Source organism: Tachypleus tridentatus, chromosome 9, assembly GCF_004210375.1.
Source record: "Tachypleus tridentatus isolate NWPU-2018 chromosome 9, ASM421037v1, whole genome shotgun sequence".
Lineage (NCBI taxonomy): Eukaryota > Metazoa > Arthropoda > Merostomata > Xiphosura > Limulidae > Tachypleus > Tachypleus tridentatus.
The window spans coordinates 40,267,987-40,282,577 of record NC_134833.1 but is presented as its reverse complement, the minus strand read 5'-3'; the positions used below and the strand labels follow the sequence as shown (position 1 = coordinate 40,282,577).

General features: G+C 34.8%; 1 protein-coding gene across 5 annotated transcripts in view; it reads left to right on the top strand.

The window, feature by feature from the left end:
- Positions 1 to 14,591, top strand: part of LOC143225112 (uncharacterized) — an 86,323-nt gene that overhangs the window by 17,944 nt on the left and 53,788 nt on the right. The window lies entirely within an intron of this gene.

Genomic DNA, 14,591 nt, shown 5'->3' with positions numbered 1-14,591 from the left:
AATGATATCGAAAAAAAATAGTTGCACAGAACTATGTTAGAACAATAATTTTAATAAATGAAAAAGTTCTGGAAGAGAGTAATTATACAACATTATGTTCGAACAGTGTTTATAGTAATCATGTTTGTGTTTCAAGAAGGGATAAAAATGTACAAAAATACGCTAGAATATGTTATTGTACTCAATTAGCCCCCCGCTAGTACAACGATAAGTCGAGGGATTTACAACGCTAAAATCAGGGGTTCGATTCCCCTCGGTGGGCTCAGCAGATAGCCCTATGTCGCTTTGCTATAAGAAAAAACACAAAAAACACATTGTACTAAATTAAGGGCAAAGTGGATAGTTTCATATAAAGTGTACTATATAATGTAACAATATGTTTAATAAGTGAGGAATTATGGGACAGTAGCATTTGTATAAAATTATTATAAAACAAGGTTTGTAATCCGAGGCGGTGTGAAGGTTCTTAGTAGAGAAATCTGTGTATAATTACGTTTGAAAGGTATTTGTGATGGATAACTAAGTTCTATGATCATATAAGTCTTATAAAGTTACAAGACGTAATATTTTGTAATGGGTGCGTTTTCCCGTGTACAGTAAATTTCACACCTCTGACAAGACAGACGGTTTTACTGTATAACATTACATTGTAATAAAATTTATAATAAGTAAAATGGTTCTGAGCTAGTCTAAACTGTACAGTATTATTAAGGGACAATGTTTCTAATGAGTGTGAAGGTTTTCAGACTGAGTACGCTGTAAAAAACTATGTTGATTTAATGTCTTCAATGAAAAATTGTTTGTTTGTTTTTGAATTTCGCGAAAAGCTACACGAGAACTATCTACGCTAGCCGCCCCTAATTTAGCTGTATAAGACTAGAAGGAAGGCAGCTAGTCATCACCCCCCACTTACCAACTCTCAGGCTACTCTTTTACCAACGAATAGCGGGATTGACAGTAACTTATAACGCCCCCATGGCTGAAAGAGCGAGCATGTTTGGTGTGATGGGGATTCGAACCCTCGACCCCCATATTACGGAGTTGAGTGCCTTAACCATCTGGCCATGCCGGGCCGTAATGAAAGAGAAGTCCTGAAATAGTATATAATGGATAAAATTACATTGATAATAGCAATGGGTGAAGACTTTTCTGGTTGTTTGAAGTGTACATTATTATTTTTGCAATAGCTACAATAAGAATGTGGGAAACGTGAAATACAACTTTCGATGAAACATATCTCACAACATTTTCAATTTTAGATGCCCAGTTTTTCAATTAATAATGTCACGTCAAAGAAAAAGCTAGCTTGACTGCATTATAATTGCTTATACTCGTAGAAAATAAACATCTTCCTAAGATTATTATACAAACATTAGCTTACTTATTATGCTATAGTCATTCGTATTTTTTATTATTATGTACACTATGATTGCTTATACTCGTAGAAAATAAACGTCTTCCTAAGATTATTGTACCAACATCGGCTTACATATTATGCTATAGCAATTCGTATTTTTTATTATTATGTACTCTGTGATTGATTATACTCGTAGAAAATAAACATCTTCCTTAGATTATTGTACCAACGTTAGCTTATTTACTATTTTTATTATTATGTGCATTACTATTGTTTATACGGGTAGACAATAAACATCTTTCTTAGATTATTGTACTAAAGTTAACTTATTTATTATGCTATAGTTACTCATATTTTTTATCATAAGTTCAGCACAATAACCTACACACTATATAAGTTAGCTCAACTAGTTGGAATTGCTTTATTTAAAGCTTAATTTAAAGTATTTTACCTGCCATTGAAAAATTTAATTCATTAAAATTCGTAACAAAAGAAACTAAAACTAAGACGATGTGAATAATATTATTTATCATATGAATTTATATTGTGCACTTTTAAAACCCAAACTTAATACAGAAACAGACGTGAGTTTATTCTCCATACTAACGTGTTAAAAGTATTATGCGTTTACTACGTTTGTTGGTTTTAGTATTTCGTGCACGAAGACGATCTAAATTATTTATTTGAGGTTTAAACAAGCTGGCACAAACTTACATCTCAATTTGTTATTCTATTCAAAACAAAAGTAAATAATTTCACTTGAATATAAAGTATTGGAAACATGTTTTTAATACGTTTTAGCATTTTTTATGAAATGCTTATTCGTTTAAAATTGGGGGTGTGAAAGTGGGGGTTGGGGAGGTAAACTAAGAAAACGACTCAGCTAGGGCGTTATACTCCCATTCAGCTTGTTGCGGGTCCAAAACCCCAAAGTATATTTACTCTTTAGGGTTACTCTTGACAGTAGCAATCTCCCTTGGATAACACAAAATACCCGATTGGCCGGCCTCATATCTTGGTAGAATTAAAGCCGAGTGAAAAAAAAAAAAAAAGATAACAAATTTACTAACCAATGTAATCAACAGTAGTTTTTGAGCACTTATCATATAAATGTCAAAACTAGGTAATATGTTGTTTTTATTGATGAATTAAACAATACAACTGTCGTTAAGATTAGTGTTTTTTAATTGTTTGCCATTGTATGAAGACTGTGGAGAGATATTCGTGTAAGATTTTTATGACATATATAAAGTTACAGAATATAGAATTTTCTTCACTTCTGAAGATAATTGTTGTTTTGCCTCATATATATTTAATCAATGCTAAAATGATAACAGTAAATTAGTACCACATCTCACCATTTTAGTGAAAATAGAGATAATCTAATTTCTCCTAAACATACACCTTGGTGCTTGATACATGCTTACAGGGGCTAACAAGTAGCATTAAACAAAACAGAAATATTACATGAATGCAGACTAAATACGTGAAATGCATTGTGATTGTCCACGGGCAGATTGTTTCTTTGTTAAACAAAAAAAAGCTACACAGTGGTTATGTGTGTTCTTCCCCTCTTGAGTAAGCCTGGCACAGCCAGGTCGTTAAGGCACTCGACTCGTAATCTGAGGGTCGCTGGTTCGAATCCCCCTCACACCAAACATGCTCGACCTTTCAGCCGTGGGGGCGTTATAAGTGAGGGTCAATCCCACTATTCGTTGGAAAAAGAGTAGCCCAAGAGTTGGCAGTGAGTGGTGATGACTAGCTGCCTTCCCTCTAATCTTACACTGTTAAATTAGGGACGGCTCGCGCACATAGCTCTTGTGTAGCTTTACGCGAAATTTTAAGCAAATCAAAACCAAACCCACTTCAGGAATCGAAACCAAATAAATAGTATTATGAGGGGGAGATATGGGTAGAAATAGATTATTTAAAGTGAATATATTTACATTTTTACGGCTAATTTAAGTAGAGGTGTAACGCTTGGACTGGTGTTTAGGGCATTTTACTCGCAATTTGAGGGTCGCGAGTTCGAATCTCTTTCGCCGAACATGCTCTTCCTATATGGTTGCCGTATGAGCCACCCACCCAAGTATAAAAATCCTTAGCTTACAAAATTACCGGCTGATCCCAGCTGAGATTAAGATCGTTACGGAGAAGGAAGGTACTACATAAGGAAAACCAAGATTGGCTTCAAATGGCAGAGTTTATACGAACTATAAGTTGCATTACGTTCATTACCTCTTCAGAGTTGAAAGCAAGCTTTCAGTAAATTCAAGGTCAAAGTTACAAAAAAAAAGAAAAAAATCTAACATTATCAGACAAGAATCGAATAACGGTGATAATAATATACATGAAATCATGTAGAAAGTTTGATTGTAATTAAGCACAAAGTTACACAATGATTTATCTGTGCTCTGCCCACCACCGGTATCGAAACCTGGATTATAGCGTCTTAAGTTCGCAAACATACCGCGGTGCCACTGGGCGGCCCAGGTAGACCTAATGACAACTGCAGGAAATGACAGCTCTTGAACAAGGATGTTATTAATTCACCTTTCCACTGGAAGTTGTAAACTTCTTTCTAGTCTGTTTTAACATGTTAACAATGCTACTCACATGATCAACTACTTTACCACCTTGTCACTTTCCTTCACTATTCTATAGATTATAACGTACAAATAATTCGTGATTGTTTTTGCGTTGTGTATCAGTAAATGTCTAGTGATCAGCTAATCATTAGAGCCTACATGTTTATTATGATTAAAGCTAGTATAAACCATATCGTTTAAAGCATTCACTTTTAATCTACTTCATTAAGTTAGGCTTTTTAAAATTCAAAAATGTACGTCTTTAATAAACTAAATTAGCTTATTCAAGCTTTTTAGTAAACTAAATTAGCCTGTTCTGAGATGTTTCGAATTTATATAAATCTAATGAAAATTTTAAGAAAAACAATTTACCAGCCATAATTAGAACTTAAAGGTAAATCTAGTAGTTACTATAACAAATACAGGAAATAGTTTCTGGGAAATTTTAATAAAGTTGAAACTAAAGTCCGCAACACAGGTTTAATTGATTTATATACACGAGAAAGTTCGTGACTGTTGCATCAGAAGTTGAACGTAAACATATAAAAACTGGATCAAAGCAGTACGTCTGTTGTCTGAATCTTTCTGAAGTCGGTTGACAGCGAAGAACAACCAAACTCTTGGAAAACCTGACGTTTGATCAATACCTTCGTAAACCGTACGTGATTACAACAAACACACTCAGTGAGGAACTCAGGTACGGTGTGTTGACCTGGGTGAAATAAATCAGGGTAAATGTGAAATTTTGTTTCAGAGAAATATTGAGTGTGTAAGATTTGTAGGTATTCATGTGATGACGAGTTAAATATCTATCACATAAGTAAAGTTTTTACGTGAAGATGGGCAACTATCGTGAAGAACTTGAGAACTTCTTCCTTGGAGAGCAAATAAACATCTAAATACAAATTAAAGATAAAAATACGAAACCCTAGAACCCGATCTTTGATAAGTAAAGGCCCACCTTTGAAAAATGTTTAGGTTACAGGTTTTCATATTTTTGTCTTTAATTGATATTTTGTGTATTTTAATTTCGTGAAAAGCTACACGAGGGCTATCTGGGATAGCTGTTCCTAATTTAGCAGTGTAGGACGATAGGGAAGGCAGTTAGTCATAATCATCCATCGCCAACTCTTGTGTTACTCTTTTACCAACGAATAGTGGGATTGATCGTCAAATCATAACACCCCCATGGCTGAAAGGGCGAGCATGTTTGGTGTGACGGGGATTCGAACCCGCGAACCTCAGATTACGAATCGAGTGCCTTAACCACGTGGTCATGCTGGGCCTCTCATTTTTATATGAAAACATTGTGAAATTACGAATCGAAGTGTGTACTAATAAAGCAGAGAACAACGTTTCGATCTTTCTAGGTCATCTTCAAGTTAAGAGGAAGGCAATTTTACTCAGTATTATCGGTAACTTTGGATAAATATCATTGATAGTAATAAAAAAAATAACCATTACTACGCTATCCAGGTTAGGTTTGTGTGGGAGCAAGAGTGCATGTGGATTCAGTCGATCCAGTACTTGAGTTAGCTAAAGCTGTGCAAAGTTATGAGTTCGAATTCAGCTTAGGTTTTAGTTTTCTCTTGTTAAGATCCATTTCTAACTTTACAGAACGCCTTGCTGTCTTTAAACATTTTTACCTTTCCTGTCTAGTCTAAATAGCGCTTTCCAGTTAAAAACTGGACACAAATTTACCTGGTTTCCGCAATAAAGAGAGATTCTAAGACCTAGTAGTTGAAGAACAGGTATACTGATTTGCTATACATGGAAGACAATAAATAGTGTGAATTTTATTAAGTTCACAAACAATGTTTACAAGCGGATGGATAAGCAAAACGTTTGCTGGTAATGCAAGTTGAAAAATGGAGGACATATTGCGTTATGATTAGGGCAAAATAAAATTTATTTACCTAAGAATATTAATGAAATAAACTGTATCTAACTTACTTCATTAACTCTTCTTATGTAAGTACAGTTTAACAATTTTGGTACAGTTTATTAATCTATCGAAATGGTTAAAGTGTAAAAACTTAAGAAGGGTTAGTGAAATAATCTGTACCTAAATGTTAAGTTTTATCTTCGTATGAAGGGTTAGTGAAACAAACTGTATCAAAATGGTTAAAATGTAAAAACTTTAGAATTGTCAGTGAAATAAGCCGTATCTCAGTAAGCGAAGTTGGCAATAAAAGGTTTGTTTGAAATTAAGCACAAAACTACACAATGGGCTACCTGTGCTCTGCCCACCACGAGTAATAAATCTCGGTTTCTAGCGTTGTAAATCCGGAGACATACCACTGTGTCATTTGGGGGTGAAAATAAAAGGAGTGTCTAACTACACAAAGAATAATATGCATGAATAAACAGAGGTCAAATGTTATATTAAATGGTCGAGCTTCAGTAGCAAGTCTTAACCTTTTATCTTCAGAAGCGAATCTGAGTGAAATTGACCAAGTTATTCTCAAGTTCAAATTCTTTCTATAAGCGACAAATCACACGTAAGATACCATTATACAACTATTGCATGAACCAGTAGGAAGAATTCTCGACTGAACCCTGGTACAGAGAGTAGGCGATAGTTATTGGCAAACGATCACATGTACACAATAGATGAATGAGATAATGGAGTTACACATATATCACGGTAGTAGTACAGTGGAGATCTACATGTTGTTGAATTGTGTCTCGGTATACACAAGAATATACGTCTTCAATGTAAATGATTAAATAATATATAGATATTTGTCGGAATGATTTTAGTATATTTTTAATCACGATTTGTAGTCCAGAATTTGAAAGCGTCCTTAGTTTTTATTAGTTTTATCACTCTTAATAAAGGTTTTATGTATGAACTTGGCGTTTTGACAGTTTTAACAAATCTTTATGTATAAACTTAGTGTTTTGACAGTTTTAACAAAGCTTTGTGTATGAACTTGGCGTTTTGACAATTTTAACAAAGCTTTATGTATGAACTTAGCGTTTTGATAATTCCTTCAGCTGTATTTGTGCTTCTAGCTAAGAAGGATTGAAATGGTGTGGAATATTCATTTAGTTTGATTTTGAATTTCGCGCAAAGCTACACGAGGGCTATCTGCGCTAGCCGTTCCTAATTTAGCAGTGTAAGATTAGAGGGAGTCGTCACCGCCAACTCTCGGGCTACTCTTTTTACCGACGAATAGTGAGATTGACCGTCTCGTTACAACATCCCACGGCTGAGAGCGAGCGAGCATGTTTGGTGTGACGGGGTTGGAATCCGCGATTCTTAGATTACGAATCGAGCGTCCAACCACGCGGTCTTGCTTAAAAATAAGGATCGTATAATTTCAAGTCGAGAGTGTTTCAATAATGAGTCAAGTGACACAGGGTTACTGAGTCAAGTGGGAAGTGATTTATACAATAATGTGTCAAGAGGTCAAATTAAGACTACATGAAAAATACTTTATTTTCATATACATGTATTCCCTGGCAATTTTGAAATGTCTTTCCACAAGACAAGGTTAAATGGACATAAAGGCACTACTGAGTCAAGTAACACAATCATTGTACACCTATACAGAACATAGTAAATGGCATTGACGCGTTTTCTTCTGCTGAAAGTACTTTCATTTAAAGTGGGACAAACATGTTACAATGGGAAAATATATTGTAAGTATTTCCATAAAACAAAAGAGAAAAATCGAAAAACTATTTCATGTAAGAGGGCGCTAGAACAATAAGTGTACAGATCATTCTATTTTATACAGAAATAACTGTAACAAAGACTCTGTGTTTAAGACTTCCACTTAACATTGCTCGCGTAAGTTCTGGTATGAAAGAATGCAAATAAAAACAATGTATATTAATCTGTAGTTAATAAGTATTATAACCATTCGTAGCTTAGCATGATGATACGAATAATGATAAATAATGTACGTAGATGTCTTGTAAAATGATATAAAATAATACATCAACGAGGCGTTACTGGAGTTTTATTAAAGAATGCTAGAAATTACAGTTGTATGTTTATTCTTAGGGAGTTTCACTCTAAATCAAATTCCTAAAAATATTTTCTACGTCAGCGAGTTATAACACTAGTGTTTAAATTTACCGAATCTCCCATACTGGGCAATTTGTTTGATAAAGGTATCCTAATTTTTTATTATAAACTATAATAAAAATTAGTTGTCCGTCTTTTCTGTGCCCGGCATGGCCAGATGGTTAAGGCACTCGACTCGTAATCCGAGGATCGCGGGTTTGAATCCCCGTAACACCAAACATGCTGGTCCTTTCAGGCGTGGGTGCGTTATAATGTTACAGTCAGTCCCACTATTCGTTTGTAAAAGAATAGCCCAAGAGTTGTCAGTGGGTGGTGATAACTAACTGCCTTTTCTTTAGTCTTACACTGCTAAATTAGAGTTAATTTTGCGCGAAATTCAAAACAAACCAAATCGTCTTTTCCTACAACAGTATGTCATACATTAGTAGTTTAAAACTTTATTTCACAAATTTGTGAAAGGAAAGAAATATAACATTAATAATCCCCAAATTTCCAGAGACGGGTAAAGAATTTTGTAAAGGGATGAAGGTCACGAAACTGAATGGACTAAATATATTTGTCATACAAGTGGGAAGGGACAATCCAATACCCGGAGAACAAGTTCACACTGTGGGAAGGGACAATACAATACCCGGAGAACAAGTTCATACAGTGGGAAAGGACAATCCAATACCCGGAGAACAAGTTCATACAGTGGGAAGGGACAATCCAATACCCGGAGAACAAGTTCATACAGTGGGAAGGGACAATCCAATACCCCGAGAACAAGTTTATGGAAAAAAATTCACTTTATTTCCACAGAACCGCACTTCCACGATTTCCTCTATTTTCGAAATCAGCATACCTTAAACCCCCGATGTATCAAATAACATCCTTTTTGCCGAGAGTGAACTGTGTATTTGCTATGACAAACATATTCGCTGAGTTGTCTCTTTGTAGATACATCAGGCATATCACAATCTAAAGAACTTATCGCGTATCATCTGGGAAAAACAGCATCCATCTTTGAGTATCCTCCTCAAAACGAGTCGATACAACTTATCATGGCCCGGCATGGTCAGATAGGTTAAGGCATTCGGCTCGTAATCCGAGGGTCGCGGGTTCGAATTCACGTCGAACCAAACATGCTCGCTTTTTCAGCTGTGGGGACGTTATAATGTTTCGGTAAATCCCATTATTCGTTGGTAAAAAGAGTAGCCCAACAGTTGGCGGTGGGTGGTGATGACTAGCTGCCTTCCATCTAGTTTTACACTGCTAAATTGGTGACGGCTAGCGCAGATAGTCCTCGAGTAGCTTTGCAAGAAATTCAAAAAAAAATAACTTATTGTAAACGTGAAATAAGTTTTATTTGGGCGGCCATGTTGTTTAATCTGTCATGTTATGTGCACGCTCACTGCAGCTTAATGGGAATATAGAATTTGTTCCTATTTTAGAATAATTTCTAACAGTTCTAAGTACGTATATACATAGTATTTCACAATAACCTTTTACCGCCATTGATCCACAAGGTCTTTGCACGCAATAGTTAACGTATCAAAGAAACCAATCATAAACTTATGTTCACATACCTTGCGAACTGTTTATTTATAATATTTATTAAACAACTACCTCTATCTTTATAGCCATATAAAGCTTATTAACGGAGATTTGAAAATTTTAACATTTGGTGTTATGATATAAATTTAAACGTTTTATATATTTGATATCACAAAGCGTAAAGACAACGAAACCGCATATTCAACGCTAGAATGAACTGTTAACGACAGGACAGAAGACATATTGTACTTTATAATGATCCACTCTTACGATTTAGCTGAATTATTTTGTGGGCGAAGTACATGTTGCTAAGATTACTTGAAAATATTCTTGAGCAGTCTTTTTCATATATTTTATTTTATATTATTTCGTGAATTTACGTTTTCACTGTTTCGGATAATAGCATTTAATACAACGAGTTTAGCATTGTTTTTTTACTGATGAATAGGTAATTTTAACCTCTAAATTAGAGACTTGTTTATGAACTGTTAAATGCCAGTGGAATACACATATTGCACAATATTAAGTAATTCTTTTATTTTCCTGTTACAATACTAAATTGACAGAACTGACTTAAAATTTGATTTAAACTATTCATTTTATATGTAAAATACAATGTAATTAGTGGAACTATTCGTACCGTTCGTGGATTTCTATTTTAATATTCCCTGCGACCCACATGTAATTAGGGACAATATAACTAACAAAATAGTATATCTATAAATACTTTAGTGCATCAGTAATTTATAAAAAAAATTAAAAAGCAGTGGCGTTTTAAACCCTTTTGATAATTGTAAGGTTAGGGCTAATCATTGTAACTTTAGTTTTAAAGCTTGCTTTTGTAATTTTAGGGTTACAGCCAGTTGTGACAATTCTAAATCTAAAGTTGTAATCCTAGAGTTAAATGTTAAAGTTTTATGTTGAAACTTGTATTTCTAAGGTTAAAACTTATGTAAATTTTAATTTTAAAGTTTTGTTTTAATTGTAATGCTAAAATTTCTTATTGTAATTCCATGGCTTAATATGTTGTTGTAATTTAGGATTAAAGCTTCTTGAATGACGAATAGACTAAACCACCTAAACCACAAGTAGGTTTTACTTATCAATGTATGAAATCAAAATTATTGTAATTTACTTAACTGTAATTTCTTCCTGCTTGTTAAAACTTATCCAGTTACTCTTTCTGTCAAGTATCTTCTTTCCACACTGCTACCATTTTCAAATGTTCAAAATCAATAGAAACTACAGAAATATCTTTAACAATACCGGTGTAACTGTGACATAAGTATTTTTTCAAGATATGAATGATGTAAATAAAAATAGTTTTAAGTAGTTTGAGTCTTCTGTATTAGAAGAAAGACAATTAGTGAACAACTCCGAACTCCTCAACTTGTAGAACTGATTAATGGGAGTTGATCTTTAGTCATATAGGGCCCGGCATGGCCAAGCGTGTTAAGGCGTGCGACTCGTAATCTGAGGGTCGCGGGTTCGCATCCCAGTCGCGCCAAACATGCTCGCCCTTTCAACCGTGGGGCGTTAAAATGTGACGGTCAATCCCACTATTCGTTGGTAAAAGAGTAGCCCAAGAGTTGGCGGTGGGTGGTGATGGCTAGCTGCCTTCCCTCTAGTCTTACACTGCAAAATTAGGGACGGCTAGCACAGATAGCCCTCGAGTAGCTTTGTGTGAAATTCGAAAAACAAACAAAAACAAACAAACTTTAGTCATATAGCGCACCCACAGCCCTTAAGATCTGAGCGCGTTATTATGGCATTGAACCATGAGGACCCAACATGGCTATATGGTTAGAGCAGCCGATTTCCAACCTGAGAATCGCGGTTTTTTATCCCCATCATCAAATAAGTTCGTTTTTGCCAACTATTCGTTGGCAAAGGAGTCGCCCAAGAGTTAGCTGTGTGTGATGATGACTAGCTGCTTTCCATCTAATATTTCACTGCGATATTGGGATGGATAGTACATATAGCCCTCTTATAACTTTGAGCAAATTCAAAACAAATCATATCAACTGACCATGAATCATGAGATTCACAGTCATTGCACTCTAAGCAATAGGTAAGACGTGGCCTCAATAGTTTTACGTCCACCATATTATTTATGTAGACTTACCTGCATAATAACCCAAAATTAGTCTCACAGTATGAAAACTAAATGTTTTGTGGTTGGCTCCCAGCTCTGACCTACAGTGTAATTTCAAACTTAAATGAAAAAAATCCAGATAAATGTGTGTATTTAGTTTAGATACATATTCTATTTCCCTTTACGACTTTAATTCTAATTATTAGGTTGTCCAGAAATGAATTTATTTTGGAGCTACGAAGTTTGGAAAAGTATAAACCAGTATTATAAAACATACTTTAATCAAGTTTAGCATTATTTGCTTTAACACACTTTTGCCAACGTGTAATGATACTGTTTATGCCCCTGCTGTAAAATCAGTTTCTATGGTCAATGAACTCCCTGAAAGCTTCTTCTGCAGCTGCTTCGTTTTGGAAACGTTGTTCAAAAGTTTTCAAAGTGCTTAAAAAAATAAAAAAATCTGTAGGGAAAAGGTCTGGGGAATAAGGTGGATGAGGCAGAACATCGATTTCAGATTCGTTCAATTTTTAGAGCTTCATCCTTGACAGGTCTCGTAATGCAGATTTTGTTGATCTTCAATCAGCTCGTGCGGAACCCACTTATCTAATTTTTTCGTCATTCCAATCGCATTCAGAGTGCGAGTGGAATGTCCTAAATACAATAATATTCCAGGCCAAATACACATCTTTTTATCAGGTTGTTTGAAAAATAACGTTGGATTTTAAATTTTAACATGAATAAGAAATACAAAAATTCAAAAACAACTTTATTAATTAAAATAGAAACCTAATGAATTTATACACTTTTGCCAACAAGAAACGAGATTATTTATGCCATGAAGATAAAACTCTGAAGTCTTAGAACTAAAAAAATTCATTAAAGTCATTCTCTGCTGCTGCTGTGTTGTTGAACTTTTTTGTCCTGTAAAATGTTGTCTGAGTGCTTTAAAAAAGTAATACTCAGTAGGCGACATGTCTGTGGAGTAAGGAGAATGAGGCAATGTTTCGTAGCCCAATTCATTAAGCTTCTGGAGCGTCATTTGAGCAACGTATGGCTGAGCATTATAATGAAGCAAGATTGGTCCTCTTCGATTGACTAGTGCTGGCATTTTTTATGCAACTTTCTGTGCATTAAACAGTAAACCTCCACAATGATGCTCTGGTCCTGGTTGAGCAAGCTATAATGGATAAATACGGCCGCAGATCATCAGACAATGACCATAACCTTCTGTTGGTGAAACTTCGGCTTTAGGAAATGTTTTGGAGCCTCGTTAAGGCTGAGCCATTGCACAGATCGCTTTCTATTGTCGTAAAGGGTCCACTCTTCGTCGAAAGCGACAATTTGGTGAAGAAATACATCATTTTTGTTGTGCAAAATCAGTACAAAGCACAGTTTAAAACGGCGATTTTTCTGATTTTCACTGAGTTAGTGTGGAACCCACTTGTCGAGCTTTTTCACCTTTTCAACATGTCAACATCTAATTCTTTTGCCATTTCGCGAACAGTTTAGTACAGGTTTCTTTTCACTAATGCTATCAATTGGTCGTTTTCAACAGTAGAAGAACGTCTTCTGCCCTCCTTATCTTCAAGACTCATACCTTCATGATGAAACTTTTGAAATCAAGGCTGTATTGCACGTTCGGAGGTGGTTCCTTCGCCCATGCTTAGTTAATATGACCAAGTTTCAATTCATGCAAAAAATGATGCGCAACTTTTTTTCCATCATTAAATATAGGGGTTGAAATATTGGAAATAAAGTTTTAGAAAAGAATAAAAGCATTAACGAATAGAAGAAAGCTTTAGTTTTCAATGGTGTATATAGAGTTGGAAAAAAGACGACGGGTCTCTTATTCCTATAAAATACTAAAAAAGACGGGTCTTTTATTCCTATAAATAACTAAAATTTTAATGTGAAACTCTGCCATTATTTCTCGAACAACCTAATATGTGAGCAGATAGTGCGGTATATATAGTGCTGGGATTACATGAAGTATGTATATATATGTTTGTTCTTGAAGTCCTGTTTTTCTTTTGTTTGACAAATTAACCTCAAATCTAAAACACGTATTAACAAGTAAAATTGATTCATAGTAAGAGTTATAATTTTTATTTCTTGCATTGAAGTACCTTTACTTCGGTTATTCCTCAGTTCTGAGCAAATTTATAAATATATTTCGAAAGCGCCATTAGACGGCATAGTCACTGATGCAACCGCCAATTGTAACACATATGCATTAAAGATATCATGAGGGTCTAAATGATTCAATTGTAAGCGTGAGGACTTGTCATGCTAAAATCTGAGTATCTATCTCTGCGGTGAGCACAGCGCAGATAGTTCACGACATACGATTTAGTCTTCTGATTTGAGTCCATAATGTATAAAAGCCTGTTGTGATTCAAGGGTTAAAAGTCGTTGTTGTAGTCCTGGAGATGACCTTTGAAATTTGGCAGAAATTTATAATAATAATCGTAGTTTTAAGTGTTCGGGTGTAAAGTTTAATAACTGAGACGTGTAACCAAAATAGAATCGATCACTATATCTTGTAGCTTTTCCTTCTGCTTGTCATTCAGTTTTTCACTGATATTGAATATCGTGTCGATTATCATTGTCCTTTCTAACCATCATCTTCCACACTGTTCTAAATCATAAATAACTCACACTACTTGTTCCAAGTTATTTGAAACCAGAAATAGCTTATCTGTCCTATTTCATAATATTTAAAACGAGAAATGGCTTATCCACACTATTCTGAAAATTAAATCATATCTCATGTTTTATTGAAGTAGCTTCTCCATCTTATACCATATACAGTCATGTGAAAAAGTTAGGACACTCTATGAAAGCCTGTGTATTTTTGTAACATTTTTGGATATATAGATATTTAATCTCAATTTCAACAACACTGAGAAACTTTCGGAATTTTACTAAACAATTAAAACTGAAGAAACGACTTTTCAAGATCCTCTGTAAATGTAA